General features: G+C 45.1%; 1 protein-coding gene across 4 annotated transcripts in view; it reads left to right on the top strand.

Annotated features, from left to right (window-relative positions):
* The window catches only part of LOC105559392 (mucin-12), a 241,370-nt gene that overhangs the window by 133,458 nt on the left and 87,807 nt on the right, over positions 1 to 20,105 (top strand). For 3 of the 4 annotated variants that reach the window (XM_012007638.1, XM_012007636.1, XM_012007637.1), the window contains one exon: positions 14,173 to 14,286. The gene's annotated coding sequence lies outside the window, so the exon portion shown is untranslated. Of the gene's footprint in view, positions 1 to 9,958; positions 10,329 to 14,172; positions 14,287 to 20,105 lie in introns of those variants that run through there. The other variant, XM_012007639.1, reaches the window with a different exon arrangement.

Raw genomic sequence — 20,105 nt, 5'->3', positions numbered from 1 at the left:
GAGAGAGAGAGAGAGAGAGAGAGAGAGAGAGAGAGAGAGACGGAGGAGGGTCGAAGGGAAATAGGAGGAGACAGTGGCGGAATTCATACGAACTGGGGGGTACGCGTTTTACATTACGCGAAAATTCCGGAGTCCATTCTCGCACGAGTAAATCCCGGAACTCGATATCGGCGGCGAATCGAAGCCGGCGGACTTGCGAGAGAGAGAGAGAAAGTACGAGAGAAAAAGGGAATGAGAGAACGTTCGACGACTCGGGCAAATGATGGAATTTACGATAATCTTTCTCGACATGGCTGATGGTTGATTATTATCCTGCAGACTGCAGGTGGCCGTGCGCGCATTAATTTAGTTTTATCTGCCGACGTGCATAAATTGCGCGGATTTCCTCGTTCATCGTGAGTTTCTCGCGATTCAAGAGCCACTTTATTTTTCCTTTGCCGTACTTTTTCGTTACACTTTATACATGGAATTTATGCCTCGCAGAAAAAGAGGACGTCGGGACGCGGGGGGGAGAAAGCGATCACGGTGATTTAAAGTGCGCGATTTAAATACATTTTTTTTTGGGTTTAATTAAGGGCGCGCGTAAAAGGGGCTAAAAGGAAGTAAAGTTCAAGTATTTTAAAATATAAAAAAAACACGAGATTCTGTAAGGCCGATATCGGCATTATAATAATATATGGGAAAACCTTTAGCGAACGCGCGATGTCGGAACTCGGTAAAAGCATTAGCTCGCGTTGATTTAACACGCGCCGATTTCCTGGCCATCGCGTGTCGCCTTGCACACGTAAGCGTTAATAATTCTCGTATTATTGATGTATCGCGTGACACCACGCTTGTGTGCTGGTATGCAACGCGCGGGCCGTCCCGATGGGGGCTTATCCGCATCGGGGGAATTTTTATAGTGTCTCGAGATTGGTGGAAATAAGAGCGTGCGTTTGCGTGTGTCTACGATTGTGCATGTGCATCGACAATCAGAAGCGCTCGATCGTTGCGATATTAGATGCTTCATCGGAGATATTTGACGTGTATTTAATTCAGCGAGATATAAATGCACCTTGCAGTAATGCTGTACAAAGCAATACTTTACATATTTTACAAAGCAACTGTAAATATTATTTTTGAATTTTTTATTATATATTTTTTAAGCAAAATTTGAAAATATTTAATCGCCAGTAATTGGTTAACAAATAGGTTGAATAATCCGACAAAGAAGCATGAAAGTAACCACTCAGTGGTCAGTAAGCATCGTATCACTCGGGACATGATTTCCAGTGGTCCGACCCTAAAATTCTTCATAAAGAGAAACACCAAAGAAAGGGAGAAGTGGCAGAAATGGTTTTTTATAAAAAGACACAGCACTGCGATTAATTGCCAAAAGGACACAGAGAATTTACCAGGGATATCCCCCCCCCCCATATTCGCTTATTTATCGCTAATGTTACTCTATTGTTGTTTAATTTGTGGACTATTGGCCCTTGACACTAGGCTGATCTACATATGTTTAGTCTCATTCCTGCGCCCATGCAGTAATCACGCGTCTCTAGAGAGATATAATGTCTCCGTAGCGATGTTTCTACGTATGTATTCAACTGATATAATTTACAAGCACGTTTCTTCAGATTGCCAGTAAGACAGTCTTGGTCTTACATCCCTCGGCTCCGGGCGTTAGCGAAATTGTACTCTTAATACATAACTCCATTCCGCTAAAATGCGTTTTTATTTCTACTTGACATAACTCCGCAACAAGATCTCACTTGATAAGGACCTAAACCAAAGGTCGAAACGTTGTGAAAGCGTATTTAATAAATGTGACCAGCTGAGGTCGATTGAAATTTGAAATTTTGATATAATTTACTTCCTTTCTAAAGCATATTTTTACATTTAGCACATAACATTGTAATCCGACGTCCCCATTTCTGTCCAGTGGGCAATTGACCACATGCCACACGCCGGCTAGAATCTGTTGATTGCACTTGAAAAGGGCCAAAACCCATGGCCGAAACGTTGTGCGAATAAAGGAAGTTTCCTGTTGCCAGTTGTGTCGGATTATTCAATATAGTTTTTTCTTAAATTTTTGTTATTTGATGTAGAATATGCACGTAGGAAGATTTTATATTCGATAGTTTAGCAGGATAATTATTAGCAACGCTATAATCTTCTATTGTCATTTGAAAACGGAAATTAAACATTGGGCAAAGCCGACAAGAGCAAAAAGTAGTTGATGCTGATTCGTTCATGAAGATCAATTTAGGGCGTCGAAACGACGATTTAACAATTCGATAAATTTGTATTTCGAATTGGGTGACGTTCGATACGCAGGCGCGAAACAAAAACTGCATACAGACTAACTAGATACAGGGAAAGCGTTGCGGCATTGGCCTTGACTAGGGAATGGCTCTCGTTATCGGTAAGTAACGAGATTAATCCCTGAGCGATTGTTTCTAGCGTTTTCGTGATAATATTCAATTGTAGTCAGCCGTTGATTATTTCATGATAACGGAACGATTAAGCGTGCGCTATTCTAACACGGCGATTTCAATTAGAACTCGCCTATGGATTTGAACGGATTGCATGGTCGAACAGTCCCAACTATGGACGTTCGAGTTTCGCGGCTGAACAGCCTGCGCCATTCGAATATGGCGCAGGTTGTTCAGCCTGAATATGGAAGATTGATTTAATCGATTCGCAGTGCCGGAAAAACCGTTTTTCGAAATCAGTATTCATCGCGAGTGAACGAACGTATTTCCTGTCTTCCATGCGCAACATATTTAACTTTATTTTGCCATTCCTTTTTTTTTACTTCTAGCGAAGTTTCTAGCGAATTGTCAGATTACCAGAGAAGCAAGTTCAACGCTAATCCATTCGCCACGCTCCGAGGAAAACTGAAACTCGGAGGGCGGAAACACGTGCGTTTGCGAGAACCCGTTTACAGTCGAGGGGCACATAAGCATAAGAACACAACGGGGCATTAAAGTATAATAGACGTGGGGTCAACAGATGTTAGGAAACGAGTTACGTATCGACGTAATGTACTAACTATTATGTAATATTTCGTAATAGGTGACAGATAGAGATATCGGATCTCGTGTGTCTTCTTACTTTGCGAACTGAACCAGGACGCGCAAGAGAGCACGGGATCACTTTTGTCGCATCCGCGAAAGAGAAACTACTTCGTCGACTACGTGTAATTACGGGATTACGACTGGATCGACTCTGTTATGTGTTATGTTATCGCAATTCCGATGGCTTCGCGCGCAGTACCATTCCCGTTCTCATGAACTTCCGAAGTTGCGTGGGCTCACCCTCGATACACGAGTCGAACACGAGTATCCGTGAGACGAGAGAGCCGATCGAGTCAGTCACACCGGTGACTCTCGCGCTCTGTGCCAGTCGCATAGGTGGGTGAACGGAGAGGCGGCGCGAGAAGGAAGACGGGAAAGAGAAAGAGTGCGTGCGCGCGTGTATTCTTAGCGCGGACGGCGAAATCGGCGAGCAGCCGTTACTCGGCGGTGCATAAATAACCGGTGACGTCAGGTCAGGTACGTGGAACCGTGCGAAGGGGTTCTTTCTTGTCTCGTTTTGTCTCTCCGGTGACTCTCGAGCGCGCGATATTGCTTCTTTCTCTCTTTCTCTCTCTCTCTCTCTCTCTCTCTCTCTCTCTCTCTCTCTGCCCCCCCCCCCCCTCTCACCGATCCGGCGACACCGAGAGTGTCTCGAGATATCGAATTTTCGCTTCGCGCTGCTTTCGAACGTCACTCCTCCGCGCGAGAAGTCCGTGTCTCTGTGCGTCGAATCAAATTCGCTCGTTAACTCTGGAAAACGTGAAAAGCGTGGCTTCGATTCGCTCGAGCGAGTATATGATCGGCCGAAGTAGTTTATTTCATGCAAACGCGAGAGGGCGCGGACCCCGTCCGAGTCATAGACGTATGTCATAGACTGCGCATTTTGGCTGCAGAAGTGTCCAAACTTAAAAAAAAACACAACATACTTTAGACCTTATTCTCTCTCTCTCTCTCTCTGTTTGCAGAGAGTTTGAGTGATTATTGATAGAGAAGAGCTCTCTGTTTGTTCTCTCTATCAATATCTGGAGTGGAGCAAAAATTCAATATGGCTACTGTGCTTGACAGAGTGGACAGAGTTGTTGTTGACGACACGGTCTTGTCCACGTCCCTCGGCTGCGGTCTTGGTCCCGTCGCCGCTGTCCAAACCTCCGTCGCTTGCTGGGGCACGCTCGCAAGACCACTGATGACCGCCGTCGTCGTCGCCGTAATGCTTATCCTTTGTAACGCTTATCCTTTAACCTCTATCATTCCCTTACCCCTGGTCCACAATCTTGCTTTAAGTAAGCTGTAAGCCTTAAGCCGTAAGAAATTAACCAATCACAGGCATTTATTCCCCTCACTCTCACCTGTGATTGGTTAATTTCGTACGGCTTAAGGGTTACAGCTTACTTAAAGCAAGATTGTGGACCAGGGGTAACTCTTCTGTTACCCCCACTACTTCACTAGACAAAGATGAGGTACGGCCTAACCAAGAAGACTAGAGACCAGGAAACCTAACTTCTGCCCAAATCAGTTGGGGGGGGGGGGGGGGTTTGGCCAAACTGTGGTCGCATTTCATGGGCGCTGTTCGCAGTCGTGGTTGCCGGCCAATTCGTGAACTACACGTGCGCCAAAGTTCGAATGTTTACGTTGTTTGGTGTGAACCGTTGTGTCAAAAAAGTGAAATCATGTCTAAAGTGTGCATTGATTAATACTTACGACTCCAAAATTAAATTCAGTATTTACATTGACAGTTTGCCAAGATGCCAAACTTATGCTCTCCAGTCTTCTTGGTTATGTTGCACGACGCTCCGAAGTCCAGCACGTAGTTTATGAATTGGCTGGCGACCATGACCGCGAACAGCGCCAATGAAATGCGACCATATTTTGACCCACCCCCACCACTGGAGTTCGATCTCCTGGTCTCTAGTCTCCTTGGGCCCAACACCAGCTATCTCGTTCCAAAGTTCGTACATGTTTTCGCGCGGGTGAGGCAGGGAACACGCACAGTCTATTCTTATTATGTCCATGGTCCGAGTACGACGCGGTTGAATCGCGTGGGTCGCGCGTCGCGTCTCTCGTGACCTTTCGCCGAGATTTGTTCGTCAAATCTGAAAAAATTGCCTTATGGCGGCGGACGTGACGTGGGCGCTGCTACTGCGAGGAGAGAGGGCGGAGGACGAGCAACTTATAACGAGCTGCGGAGCGCCGTACGCGATTTTCGAGAGGGAAATATTCTCCGTTATCCCGTGACTTCACCCGAGGGCTTGCGAAACCTCTCCCCGCCCTCGCCTGCTTTCCACCCTCTCATCTTTTTCGCCGGTAGTCTCACTTAACTTTTCTCCGTCGTTAAAGGAAGATCGGAACCGATCCAATCTTCTCTCTCTCTCACGCCGCTGTGGCGTATCTTCAACTTTATTTCTTATCCCCCTCCTCCCCCTTTCCTTCGCGCATATCTGATCATCAGTTTCTTCATCGAATCGATAGGTGGGTTAGAAAAAAGTAGAGATGTGTACTTTTCTTACTTTTCATTCGTTTACTTATATTAGTGGATTAATTGCAGTTAATCTTGGAATGATCGAAAGTTGGTAATTGTACGCTAATGTTAATTATTTCTGCTTGCTTTTCATTGATCGAAGTAACCCAGAGAACTTGTAGCGTGTGATCTCGTATTGGTAAATTATTGCGTTCAGATGACAATTAATATGATTCTGTGTAAATTACTGCAACACTGTCTGTTCTTCAGTAAAACGATTGTTTATCGCGTACGCTATTTTAAGTCTAATTGTTTTCATAAAAACTTCTCTTACGAAATAACAAGTCAGTAAAGTAAGCTCTAGTTTTAAAAAGGAAATTTAATCTACGTAAAAAAAAGGAGAAATAATAAAAACGGAGGGGGGTAGAGCAGAGCAGAAGGTAGATAATAAATGCCAGTCTTTTTTTTTCTGTAGATATTATGAATACAAATGAATTCGCCTCACGAATGTTACCGATGTACGGGATTAACAGGCCGCGGCTCTTTGTAACTAGGATTACATCGCAGTTTCATTCGATAAGTTTGTTTAATGGACGATCAACAGGAATCTTGCCTCTGGACTTCCATCTCTAGCGCGAAACTTTTTAATTAAAAGAACAGGGGACGCCGCGGGATATCTTCCGCGAGAAGTGGAGAAGTTCGTGGGAATATTCAGATATTCAAGCCACCGTAATACTCTCTCGCAGGTGAATTTATTTACAAAGTACAAAAGCGCGGGGCAGGGGAGAAGCGGTATCGCGATTCGTCGTGAACGCAGACAAACATTCGTAATTCATGCGTTTGTTAGCGCTCGTTCCGAAAACCGTGCGGTGTTACAGTTTAACTTATCGCACGAACAATATATCATTTTCATAAAGGTATCACGCTATTATAAAACAATTTTAAACGAGAACCCCGGGATTGTTGACAGTTTTTGCATTACAAGTGTCATCAAACTTTTTAAATTTATAATCAAATATTAAATTAGTGAAAAACAACTTGTGTTTTTTAACAATTTATACTTTTTCAACTTAGAAACAAAAGTTGAGCGACAAAAATTGCAGCCACCTTGTCGCCTTAGACTTCAGTAGAGTCTGCTTCGTTCAAAGAGAAATATCTCGATCCTCTTTTAAAAAGCCCCGCATTTTCTAAGTTTATTTAATACAGAACTGAGGGGTAAACCGCTGAGGGCATTGTGGTGTACAGATTTCGTGCAATACTAGGCATATTTTGGGCATTAGTGGGTGCTATCTGGCCTTGCTGAGGTATTATAAAGAATCTAACAAGATAACAAAGATAAAACAAGTTAAAATAGAGTTAAATAGGACCATTATGATATAAATCACACAAACGGGAGCGCCTTTAGGCCCGAGCAAGATGTTGGTAGCCCAATAATTAATCTAAAATGTGAATTCATGTACCGTTTTCTACCTTGTCCCGATTTCTTTACGGACACAACACAGTTTCATTTAGATGGAATCATTCGTCGTCGGTAAATTCACGTATTACATCGACGAACGATTTTTAATTATTTAAAAATGTTATATTTACCATTCAACACCCTCCTCCCCGCACTTTAAAGATAAAATAAGACAATAAGATAAAGTAATGCCCACTGGGCATTAGTAGGCGTTGGTGTACATGATTTCAGTCTGCGGTTTACCCCTCGTACAGAAGTGCGCGACGATAAAGAAAACGATAAATCGTTGATGTCAATCTAATGACGCAACGAGCGATACAAATGACTGAGGCTCTCTTTTCAATTTTGCTAATGTTAAAAGCTGCCGGGACCAGCTGAATTTAATTCCGCGCGTAAATTTTGTTGAATGTTTATGCATATTTGCGAATTACGACGGGCAGCGGCGTGTGTATTGTTGCACCGACGGTAATCGAGAGTCCTCCAGTCGTAGCGGAAACAAATCGATAACGAATCTCACGCCTGAAATAAATGTACCCGTGGCGCGCTACGGCTGTAACGGGCAACTAATTTGCGTTCGAGCCGCGAAGTAATTAACGCCGGCCACCGGATCCAGCGTTCTCTCTTGACGCCGATAAATTCGATGATGTTTTATCACTCCACTCACAGCCGCGACAATACGACGTAAATTTATAAATTTATTATTTCGGCCCAGTACAAATTGTTAAACTCTCGCTCTCTCTCTCTCTCTCTCTCTTACTTTCCTTACTAACTTTTTAGCGGGTCGGGATGGTGTTTGAATGATTCCAAGAACTTTTATCTGGCTTTGAGGAAAAAGAAATGACCCGATAATCTATCGCATTTTCGATACGGTATCTTCGGAGGCTATATATTACTTATCGCCTACAAAGTTACGCAGCCACGATTCGGAGGATCGAAGCACAATTGAATTATTTCTCTTCGGATTGGCTCTTTTTCGCATGGTGCTTCGCGCCGGCGACGATGGTAACGAGGTCAGCGCGTGTATTTACCCGCGTATATAACCCATTAAGTATTACCTAACCGTACGGGCGTGCGAGAGTCGGGAATAGAGCGGCAGATGTGAGGTCGAGTGATGTCATGCGTTCGACGTTCTCCAAGTTCGTGGGCAACGAGCGCGCGCGCGCGCGTGTCTCTAACGCGTATAACGCGTTAATGACGCCGCGTTTCGAAAGTATCGCGTTTTCCACGGCCGAGGGTCTTGCTGCTGCCGCTTACGCATAGATGATTATCGCGCTCGCATGCGTCAAGTAAAACCAGGAAGAAAGAACCTCTTTCAAAGAAGAAGCGCTTGCGACGCACGCGGAGTGCCGGATGTGTCTATTAAGGGATCGTTTGTAACCGTGGGTTTGCGAGATCATAAAGTCCTTTCTCACTCGCGATCGACATCTCGAGGGACCGGGATTTACCTGGAGTGGTTGGGAATGTCAGACGCGAAAGTTTATGTATTAGCCCGTGCGCACATCGAGCGGAGCAATCATGAACTCTGCTGGGATGTGAGTTTGAATCTTCTAATGGAATTAATTGATAAATTTTCTCTTGTCTTTTTATAGTTTGTTGTCATTGATTTGAGTTTCGCGCAAAGTCCACGCCGAGGGGTAAACCGCTGAGGGCATTGTGGTGTACAGATTTACGGTATTACTGGGCATTGCTGGGCATTACCAGGCATTTTTGGGGCATTAGTTTGGGCATTGTGCCTTGCTGGGGCATTATGAAGGTAAAATAAGATAAAATAAGTTAATAAGATAAAGTATGCCCACTGGGCATTAGTGGGCATTGGTGTACAAGATTTTGGTCAGCGGTTTCCCCCTCGGTCCACGCTTCCTGTCGCTCATCAAAGAGTGTAACAGCGGATTAACACACCGATGCATTTCCTTGAAGATTCGTCGAAGGGATTGCGTCAATTAGCCGAAGGACCTTGATGAAAGACGTATAATTACGAGTCGTTAATTACTGAAACGATTGCTGGAATATTTCGTGTTGCATATGCGCATAAAGGTAGTTTAAATTCACTTCCTTCGACAATTGTGCCTTTTATCGAAGAACAACTCACCATTACTGGCGAGTCAACTTATATTTTACAACTTGGGAATTCTATGGCCAATGTTTATTATCAATTTGTTGATCACAGTCGCATCCATGTAAAATATTTGTTAGGCCTGCGAGCTCCTAATTTAATTTCATTGAATCTAATTGCAACGCAGACGATTGTGATTTCCAATATTGGAACAGTCGTAAGTAAGTAATAGACTACTAATAAGTTCGCGAATAAACGGACCGATGTTTTCGCACTGAACTTTAGTAATTAATCGAGCGCGGCGAAAGAACGGGCGGGGAGTAGGTGGCTAAAAGCGGTCGCGACCGTTCCAACAAACTCTCTTCGTCCACCCATTTCTCACTCCGCGAACCCTTTTCCACCAAGCTCTCCCTTGCAGTATTTCATCTCACTTTCCCGTTACTTCCGCTTATCCCCCATGTGCGTTCTCGTATACATTAAATTGCGTTCATATATTTCAACAAGGAATTCAACCAGATGCAAAAAAAGGTCTAATTACAGCAACGAAAGAACTCGGGAATAATTAATTTTTCAAATGATATTAATTTACTTGGGTTCTTTTTCGCAGAGAAATGCAGACGGGAACGCTCTTGATGCTCCTTTCGCGCGTCGTACGAACGTTCGTACGAAGTAGTCAAATTCCATTTTTCGCTGATAGTTTTTCCCGAGCGCGGAGTGATTTTTAAAGGCGCGGATTCAGAAAAGTCCTCATATCGTCGGAGAAGATTCTACCGCACTTTTCGCGGGCCATATACGCGAGAGCCTGAGTCAGCGGGAGCAAGTTCCGAGGACATTTAAATTTATTTGGGGATAGCGTTGCCGCGGTCGCGGAAAATAACGTGAAAAACGAATCGAGCGCGGCGGAGAACGACTTCCTCATCTCTCGTCGCGGAGCGCGGGAAAACGTCTTTTTTTTTTCACCGCTCGTCGCAAAGCGCGACTGCACTCAATTGAATCAAGTGCGCGAGCTTAAGAAGATGAACTCGAGTTCATCTTCTTAAGCTCGCATACTTGATTTAATTGAATCAGCCGACATAATCCATTTTCTCCGAACGGCGATCTGAGTCACGATCGTCGGTTAATTCACGTAATTGCGACGAGACTCCGCTTGCCAGCTTGTAAATAGACCGGGATGAGGCAATTCGTCGCACAACCGGCGAGCAATCTAGCGCGTTGAAGAGAGTGACAACGTTCTTTTCTCGCGCGCGGCCGTCGTTTTGGAGAAAGTCGAATTTTCGCCTGACATGCATACGGCTGAGCGTAAGTGTATCTGTATTATTTATTATTTCTTCATTACTGTAACGTCATCCACACAGTTCAACGCGGCTCCAACTCGTTCTTTTTAACGTCAGTGTTTTCTTGACCATACCTGGCATTTTTAACAATACAGAAAATTTATTGCGAAAAATATTACCTCAGCCAGGGTTTCAACCTCCCTTTCCTTTTAATTCAACATGTTATACTCACTTGCGCCGTGTTTTACGTACTACCGTCTCATAATTTACTATAATTTTACACTATTGACTGCGTAATTCTCGATATATATTTAATTTGCGAGTCCATCCACGTCTTAAATTGTACTTATCTCTTTTTTATAATGAGGATGATTCAGTAAGGACCGAAACGTATATATATGTAATTAAAATATTTTTATTGGACACTACAACCTTGTTCAGGCTCTGAGCCTTTTCGTTTATTACTTGATTCTATCATACGAGCCATTGTTATTTCTATTATTTATTATTTCTGTTTGTGTGGCTTGTGCGTTTATAAAGGTCGTAGTAGTATGATTAGAAAGAACGGAGGTTTCTTTAAATTATTTGTTCTTTATTACGTTAAAAGTCGTCGACGCGAAAGAGGGAGCAACTAATGTTTGCTCTCGTTGTATTATCGGTTTCGTTGATAATTGGAAAATCGCTCCCCGCTTATTTACTTACAGCAGAAATCGTCCATTTATCAAAAGCGTCTACTGTATATTCTTTATTCGTAACTGATAACATCATTAAACCGAATTGGCAGGAATTATGTTAGAAATATGATTGAATAATTAATTGTTACAGCTGTACTTTACTTTGCGAAAGAACGAAGGTAACTTCTGTTCAAGTTTGATCCACAGAAGTAAAAGAACTGTTCTATAGCCATAACGAATGTTTAGTGAGGAAGGATCCAGGGCCGCTTTGACTCAGTCGCGATCGGTTTATCAGGCATCACGTTGTTTACGCATTTGCGAGCAATTTGGCGAACTTGAGCCAACATAATATATTTATCCAGGAATCGCGCGGAATGGAATTTGATCGGTTATTTGTGCCGTAATGACCGGTCGCGGGCAGCAACGATGTTTGCAGAAAGAACGTACTTATTTGCGCCCATTACAGCTCGAGCCGTATCTCCGGCGCGCGTTTTTTGTAATAAGATTTATCGGGCCGTAGGCAGGCGCCGTGGATGTATCTCGCGCGGTCTGCTTTTGGTTAATAACACAGCAGGTCGGGACGGAGCGGCAGATACAAATTGCGAGCGGTGCCGGCGAGCGGGCGAGCGGGCGATTGAACGAGCGCGAACTCGCGGACGCGAACAATGGAGGGAATGATGCCGCGCCGGCGATTGTGTGTCGGGCGCGCTTTGGAAAAATGTAAACGGAACGGTTTGCCCGGCTCGGGGAGTTCAAATGGTACGGTAACGGACTGACGCTGACAAGTTTGCGATCGATAATCCTATAAATCCGCCGTCGTCGCCGCCGCTGCCGCCGCGCCGCCGCTTTCTCTTCCTCCTCTCGCTCCTCTTCCTCCCTCGTTCGGGCGCAAATACAATCGATGCGCTTGCCGCCACGCGCCAGTCTTTTCGCTAATCGTCGCCCCCATTTCTCCGAAGCTTCAATCGGGGAAAGAGTTTGTGGCGCGTGAAATGTCTATTTTTGAAGTTTTGGCTCTATTGCGCGCTAATCGCTCTTATCGTTGTGTAAAATTTAGCGGAAAGAATAATACGTTTACTTGGCGGAGCGATTCAGTTATAATAAGAGGAATTCAAATACGAATGATTATAATATGCCACTTTTCGTTCTCCTTTAACTTTGTATACTCTTTCCATACTCGGTAAACAGCACGATTGTTTGTCGATCTTAAAAGACAGTCTTTTGTTAGCTCGACAAGTAAAATTCACGCACTTTAAGGGAATCCTAAAGCCGTCTGTTTTATCGACATTCTTTGTTAGAAGTAATCTTTTAATTGACTTTGTAGAAATGCAAAACTCTTTTACGGAATTGAAATACGCAGCAAAATCTAGACTATGTTGGCCGATTTTATATCAAAAACGAAAAAAAATTAAAAATTTTACTTCCACTCGTCTTTTACTGGTGTTACCTCGCTCGTGCTCGCGCGCGGAAGACCGCGGCACCCGAGAGCGATTGACGCGAGCTTAATTAAGGTAATAACCGCGCGAGTCATCATCTAATTAGTACGCGGGGCTCTCTTCGCGAGCGTGGAGCCGATTTTTATCGGTTCGAAGGGTACGTCGGTGACAAAAAGTCGGCGAGCAGCGCGGGATCCTTATCATCGGGGGAGCTATTAAGTCGTTCCGCGCGTCGGCGTGCGGAAGAGCAGCATCCGCGAGAAACGCTGTAACGGGGGATTACGAGCTTGACACCGGTACCGCTCGGCCCGTCTTAATAGCTTCATTCGATCGCGAAGGGCCCGAGAGGTAATTGATGGCCCTTCATTGTGTCCCGTCGCCCGTCGGCGCGGCGAGCCGTTGGCAATAAGGGCCAATGTCCCTCTCTCGGGGTGGGAAATTACCCTCTTGTGCGTTATTAATGGTTTCGTAAGCGCCGTCCTGGTCAATAAGTAACCGGCTAGCCAAATTCCTGTCACGTACGCGTCCCGACGTCGGTGTATTATGCTTCTTCGCCGCGCGCGCCGCACCTTCGACTACGTTTTCGACAAATTCCCGTATGAGCGATCAAACGCGTCCCGATGTTCCCTCATACATACCGCTGACCCTCTCAAGTTTTTGGTAGCTTTTCCGTAAAAGATGCAAGTTGATTGGCTACACGTGTTTTGGAACTAGAACTTGGACACAGTTCTTGGATCGTGGACGCAAGGCTTAAGGCCTGGTCTACAATGAGTCGTTAGTCAGAAGTCGGAACTATATGTTGATCCTTTTCCTTTCTGGGTGGAAGAAAAAGGATCGACATATAGTTCTGACTTTCGACTAACGACTAACAACCCATTGTAGACCGGGCCTAAGAAATACCGATGCTATAGATGACTTAGAAGCCTTACGACTTTTTACGCTACAAATGTCTAAACCCGAGACGTCGCTTGTCATTGATTCGTAGGTAAGTTGCGCTTTCCGCTGGAACTGTCGCTGTTGAAGGCTCATCGCGATTCGATATAACGTCACAGTGATTCCCTTTGACGCGATATAGCGATCACTGGCGTAAGACGGTGGCGCGACAGAAGGGTGAACTTAAGGTTCAATGTCCCCCTTTGACAAAGAAATATTCTGCGCGTCTCCGTATCCCCCGTCCGCGCGAATGCTCGTAAAGATCGACGCGATTTTCGCTCACGGCGGGGCTTTATCACGGTTTCTAACACCGATCATCCGTTTTTCCCCCCCGGCAGGCGTCGGTGCCTCGTCGCCACCCTTCGGAAGCAGACGAAGACAAAGCGTCACGACATAAATAATTTATCTCGGAGGCGGTGTCGCGGCGTGACGCAACGCGGCGACGTCGGCGGTGTGCGTTGCATTAAATATGAAATCCAATATAAACTTTCGAACGATATAAATCTAGAGTGCCCACCTGGCCACTGTTGTATCGTCTACGTTCTCCCGCGCAACAGCGCGACAACCCGCTGCTTAATCCTTTAATCATTTCCTGTTCCTCTTTGTAGCCTTGGGTAATCGATAAAAATATATCAATCCAAACTCCAGAGAAGAGAGGACGATATCTGCCTCTCCCGAGGGAGAAATCTCTCGCAGAAGCGGTTTTGCTTTCGCTTCGGAAAAGAATTTATCGTATTTGGCGTTTAATGGAATAAGTTATGGGACGTATGGCGTACGCGCGCAACTTGACGAACGTAAAACTCACCTTGCTGCTTTTCTTCTGCAGGATGCAGAGACGAAGCCGGCGTAGCTCGGAGGTGGAGGTTGCGCTTATGCGCCCTGTAAGCACAGCTGGCTAATAGCCTCGGAGCCCGTCCCCGACACCCTGCAGCCACACCAGGTAGGAATCTTTCGTTTACCTTGTGTACGCGCGTGCATGTACTCTCCGCGTCGCGCGGATAGTCCGCGCGCGCGTTCGCCTCTCGTGTTTTTCCGCACAAAATCAGGATCGCCGCCGTGTTCTCCCGAGCGTGAAAATATCCGTGCTGCGCACGCCCTTACACGCGAGGCGGTAATTAGTCGTTAATCCTTTCGCCCGAGAGAGAGAGAGAGAGAGGGGGGGGGGAGGGAGATTAAGGAACGTTCGTCGAAGCGAAGTAACTTGCGTCAGATGTGCCTGTGAATATGAAATTGTATATATATTCGTTAACTAACGCCTCGCATTTGCACAATTAGATGGTTATTTACGAGCTGATACTGAATCTTTTAGTAGCACACTTGCAAAGTGTTTCTGAAAATGTCTCTCGCCAGACCCGACACGCTGTGCGCCCGTGGGAAATTATCCGGGCATTTTATTTGGAGCACGCGCTTTTTTAATTGCCCTCCCTGAAATCGTGGCGCAGTAACTATCGACCACTTGTCTGTATCGTTGCGAAAGAAATTTCGAAAGTGCCACGCGGCCATTATCGCGCGATAATGGAGAGAATACAAATAGGCTCGTTTACATTACAATTTCGTTTGGTTAGCAATGAGGACACTTTCCTTGGGCTTTCACGGTTCGGTTGTACCAGTGCCAATTGCGAGTGTGCGCAAGGGTAAACATATGCGGACATTGAAATGAACGTTTTCCCGCTGACCGACTATCTGAGATGATAAGAAGTTGAGCGATATAAAAGCAATCTTTCATAATGTCACATATATTTGTATTTAACATTATGAAACTCGAGTTGCCACCTTATCTGTTACATGCGTGTTAACGTTCAGCGAAGATTACTCTCTTTTCGCGAGGAATATTATTCCGGAAGTAACTTTATTTCTCTCCTGCCTCGAGTGCGAATTTGCATCTAAGAGCGCACAACGTTTACTACACATTCACCATTTTTATTTAAAGCGTGTTTGAGACGCGGACGATTGCGTTTTACACGCGACAGTATCGCGCGTGAGGGACGCGCGAATCGAGGCGCTGATAAAAAATATACACGGAGAACATTGCTGTTCGATGAAAAAAAATTAAGTTGCTGGAATTAAATGTTGATGTCACGGGCTGCCACAAACATAAATAATTCGCTCAATTGTACGAGGCATATACGGAAATGAAAGTCACGACATTCTACAAAAATTGAAAAATGCATATTTATTATTGAAACTTATATTCAGTTCCAAGCATTTGGTGAGCCGGGGTATCAACTTTTGTATTCCTTTGTCACACGTTCCTGCCGCCACCTCCCTTGACCATTCACACACGGCATCCTATTCGTCAGTTGAAAAACGTTTTCCACCCATGTGGTCTTTCAAAAGGGTGAAAAGAAACAAGTCACTTGGTGCCAGGTCGGGACTATGGGTAGGATGGTTCAGAATATCCCAACCAAAACTGTTGAAGAGATCGGCCGTTTTTCGTGCGGTGTGTGGCCGAGCGTTATCATGCAACAGACACACCCCCTTTGTCAGCCGACCTCTCCTCTTGTCTTGAATGCCCCGACGAAGCTGATTGAGAAATCAAGATGTTGGCGGGCTTTTCACTTTCAGCGATAGCGAGATATTGGATGACGGCTCGCACTTCACACTTGGCAGGATCGGGAATTGCAGGGTTTATGTCACGACACGATTCTGACGCAACCAATCGAGCTACTGACCCGCCCGACCGCTTTTGTTCCCTTCAGCGAGATTCCTTTTTCATGCAGAAGTGCCGACTTAAAAAAGAAAAATTTCCCTCGGAGCTACGGACACATTGTAACCCTAATTTCCGAATATCCCTCGTATTTGCTATCGATTTTAATTTCAAGCATTGAACTAAATATCCAGATTATTGAGACAACTATCTGGTGTTTCTCATTCATTAACGCTGACGTTGTTTCAACCATGTTATTTCAATTATACTGACATTGTTGATACAGCATCATTTTTCTGTATATGAGAAGGGAGGACAAGCAAAGGAGACGCGTACGGCGAAACGGGGATCCGTCGTCTTCTTTCGCGAGTGCAGCCATGGCACGTATATATCTCAAAGCTATGCGCGCGCGCGTCAATTGCATAATGCAAATCTACGTCGTTCCGGCCGAAAGCTCCGCGGGGGGAAGAAGATCCATCAAAATTCATGGCCGCCCGACGGTGGATGGGGCGCGGAGCTTTCTCGCGCAACGACCGTTTCTTCCAACTGTATTTTTCGGCCGAGCTCCGCGGCGGCAGCACCAGCGGCGGCAACAGCAGCCCCGAATAGCCGCGCCGAGAATCCCCGGCGTCGAATGGACCGAGAAGCGCCCTCCTCGTCCCCCTCCTCCCCCCCCATACATTCCCCGTGTATTCTCGCTGGGAAACAAAGTTTTATCCGTCGTCGCCGGGGCCGAGCGTACGCGCGCGTACGTAGATGTGCCATTTCTCTCGATGCGCGGGGCTTCTTTTCCCCGCCGCGACGCGCGGAGATGCATTTATTCATGTTTCGTCGCTTCTCCTTCATCGCGCCTCGAGACGCGCTGTTCACGAAAGCCGCACTTAAGTGCCGCGCGCTTCTCCGCCTCGTGCGTTCCGCTCGCTCGCAAGTAGGCGCTCGTGTCCGCGGTTACGCGTCAGATAAATCTCGTTCGGCGCTAATCCGCGAGTGGGCAGACACCATACCGGGGTATTTTGCGCTTCCGAATCGATGAACGTGCCACGTGCGCTCGCTCGCGGCCACCGCGCACAACAAAATCCGCCGTAATTCGGTGTAATTTATTCTGACGTAATTTATTTCGGATGTACGGCGCACGGCTGGCATAATCTTCTCCGTGGGACGCTCGACGTAACGCAAATGAACGTATTTTATTTAAGGCAAATAAACAGGTTTATTGCCGCGTATAAAAGCCCGGAGCCGAGCGTGCGCGTGTGTACTTATCGACCGATCAACGCCATCGGCGGCGCGCCGATTATATCGAAATGTTCTTTATACACAGGAGAGTAAAATAAGTATTATTTAATTACTTTTCATGAAATTAATTTGATTTCCGCGTGTCCCGTTGATGAGAGATATTTGTGTTTTTCAACGAGACACGGAGAGAATCCTGGCGCAAAAACGCTGAAATTTCCGTGTTATTTCCAATAATTTGGACTATTGGACAATCGTTCTGCCCCGGCGCCTTCCTTTGCCGGCTGAGAATTCGTTCGGGGCTCCCGGAATTTCGCTGATGAAAGATTATCAAGTTTCCTCGCGCGACGGGCGGCGGTCTCTTTCCATTTTCTCGATCCGCCGCACGAAATTATTCCACGGGACTCTGGCAATAAGTCGGCGGAGTTGCGAATCGACGAATTCTTTTCTATCGCGCTCCCTCAAGCGGACGCACGTGCCGACTCGCTCACACGTGTCCGAATGTCGGATGAATCACTCCCCCGGAAATTGCAGCGCGCACTAAAGACGGGACTCAGAGGTCTTTGACGCAGTGACTGTACTGTCACGGATAGCGCTTGGGGATTATATCAATAACTAATATTATAAAGATGAGAGGTAGAACATTAATAATTCAAGCCGCATTGAAAATATATTTCGCGTCTAGAATAAAACTCAGAGGGATACCTTCGGCACAGTACACTACTGAACACTATACTATAATTTTGTTATACATTTTATTAGTAAACAAATAAGAATATAATTCAATGTCGCCTGCAGTAATTAACAATTTCAATGTTTTCTTTACGATATCTGGCATTTTTAATAATGCAGAAAATTGATTGCGAAAAATATTATCTCAGCCAGGGTTTGAACCTGGACTTACACTCTAGGCGGGCGTCTCAGCAATTCGACACTGAGGCATTTTATTAGTAGCTTAAGAAAAATTGAGACGGGAAACTTATAGTTACTCAACCCAACTGGCTAATTATTTAATCGATTTATTACACAACGTTTCGACCCTATTCTTTTGGGTCCTTTTCGAGTGATACTAAGTCAATCATCGTCGTCGAATAAAACAGAGTCGAGTTATAAAATACGTATACGAGCACTGTGGTAGCTGGGCTCGAAATTAAGAAAAAATTCTCTCCTTGGGGCAATTAATATTTTAGACCCCTAAGTTAGGGGTCCTAACCCACACAAATAATAATAATAGATACCCAATAAAAAAAGAAATTTTGCGCAAGAGTGAGATGTCTTGAACACAATACAATCACTTGACAGTGATACGACACTTTGAGATTATTAATAATTAACATTGTATCGATAGATAACATTGTATCGAATAGATAACACGTAAAAAAGTATCGTGAGAACCGTCTGGTCATGTCGCAAGGTGTGCATCGCATACAGATTTTATAAAAGTATTCCGCACTGTCGCGTTCGATAATCGCGCGCGAATGTCGGGGACGTATCCCATTTCGTCAGAAATCCTCGATAAACACGTTCACCGTGCGCGCGAATCGGCGGTATCGAGTATCGGAGCGACCTTAGTATTTCGCGTAGAAGTCCCCCGACGATTTCAGGCATGAGAGAAAGGGGGAGAGAGAGGGAGAGAGAGAGAGAGAGAGAAGGGGGGGACGACGGGCGAGCGAATGAAGGAGACAGTAGATTGCGAGACGGAGCGAGCGATCCCGCCTTGCATGAATATTCAATATCGAGAGCCGGCGTGATTTCGCAAGCCGCTACTCTTTATCGAAACTTTCTCGTCGCTCGGCACCGTCATCGATAACCGCCCGTGAAAGAAATTCCTTTTTCTCGCGATTCCGCCGCGTCGCTCAGAAAAGCCGATATATATTTATTCTCGCCCTCCTCCTCTCTCTCATTGCTTATTTACGTATCATTTGCTTATTACTTCGCGTTTGTTTATTACTACTGGCTGCTTCATCGTCCGTTACACATTAATTCTATACGTCGAATCGATATTTTAGCTTTTTTTTTGCCGTTATGAAGTTCTCATTGTGTGCAGTACACCTATTGACGGTAGAATCGACTCTTTTTGTTGTCCTGTTACTTCAAAAGAGAGCGTCGATATATTTAGATTTAACGATAATGCTTATTTAGTCACCGTTTGCAATCGGTGATCGTTCGTGTATCGTTATGATTTATATCTGCATTAATTTCTCGCATAAAATTGATAATTTTTTTCTCGTACTGTTGCGATAAAACTCATTACGCACGTAGGGATTAATTGACTCGTTAACGAACCGTCGACCCAGTTTTTAAAGTTGCACGAACCGAGTCGATCGCGGTAAACCGCGAATTGCCATTTCGATTATCACTTTTGCTTAATTATTCGCGCGTATTTCTCGCTGTTTCCTCCTCACTGTCTTCCTTCGCTCCGTTACGTTTGTTCGAAAATTCACCGCATTTCTTTATATTGACCGGTGCACGTCGATTAAAAATTCGCGCCACTAAATCAAGTCCATGGTAGAACGCCAATTCGATTCGTTTTCCTATCTGCTTTTCACGTATTCGCGTAATACGATTACTTCTTGCATACAGCGGCCTAGCTGGAATGCAAGTGCCCCGGTATAAAACTCTACCAAATTTTTCGTTGTTCGAGCGATAAATGTCGACCTACCATTTCGTATCCGCGAGATTGCATTAACAGTCACAACGTGCATTTCAAATAAGTCTGGCAAATGTCAGCCATAAATTAATAATATAAATCAGGCTCCAATAAATCTTTGATTCTTCTTAATTAACCCCGACGCAATTTTCTAGGAGTTTAATTTAGAGTTTAACGCGCCCGCGGGATTTAAAAGGGGTTTCACTCTCGCACATATGTGAGAATGCATATA

The sequence above is a fragment of the Vollenhovia emeryi genome, unplaced genomic scaffold (genome assembly GCF_000949405.1).
Source record: "Vollenhovia emeryi isolate VEMERY1.0 unplaced genomic scaffold, V.emery_V1.0 DF939276.1, whole genome shotgun sequence".
Taxonomy (NCBI): Eukaryota; Metazoa; Arthropoda; class Insecta; order Hymenoptera; family Formicidae; genus Vollenhovia; species Vollenhovia emeryi.
The sequence above is the reverse complement of the archived record's forward strand: the minus strand, read 5'-3'. Positions and strand labels throughout refer to the sequence as shown.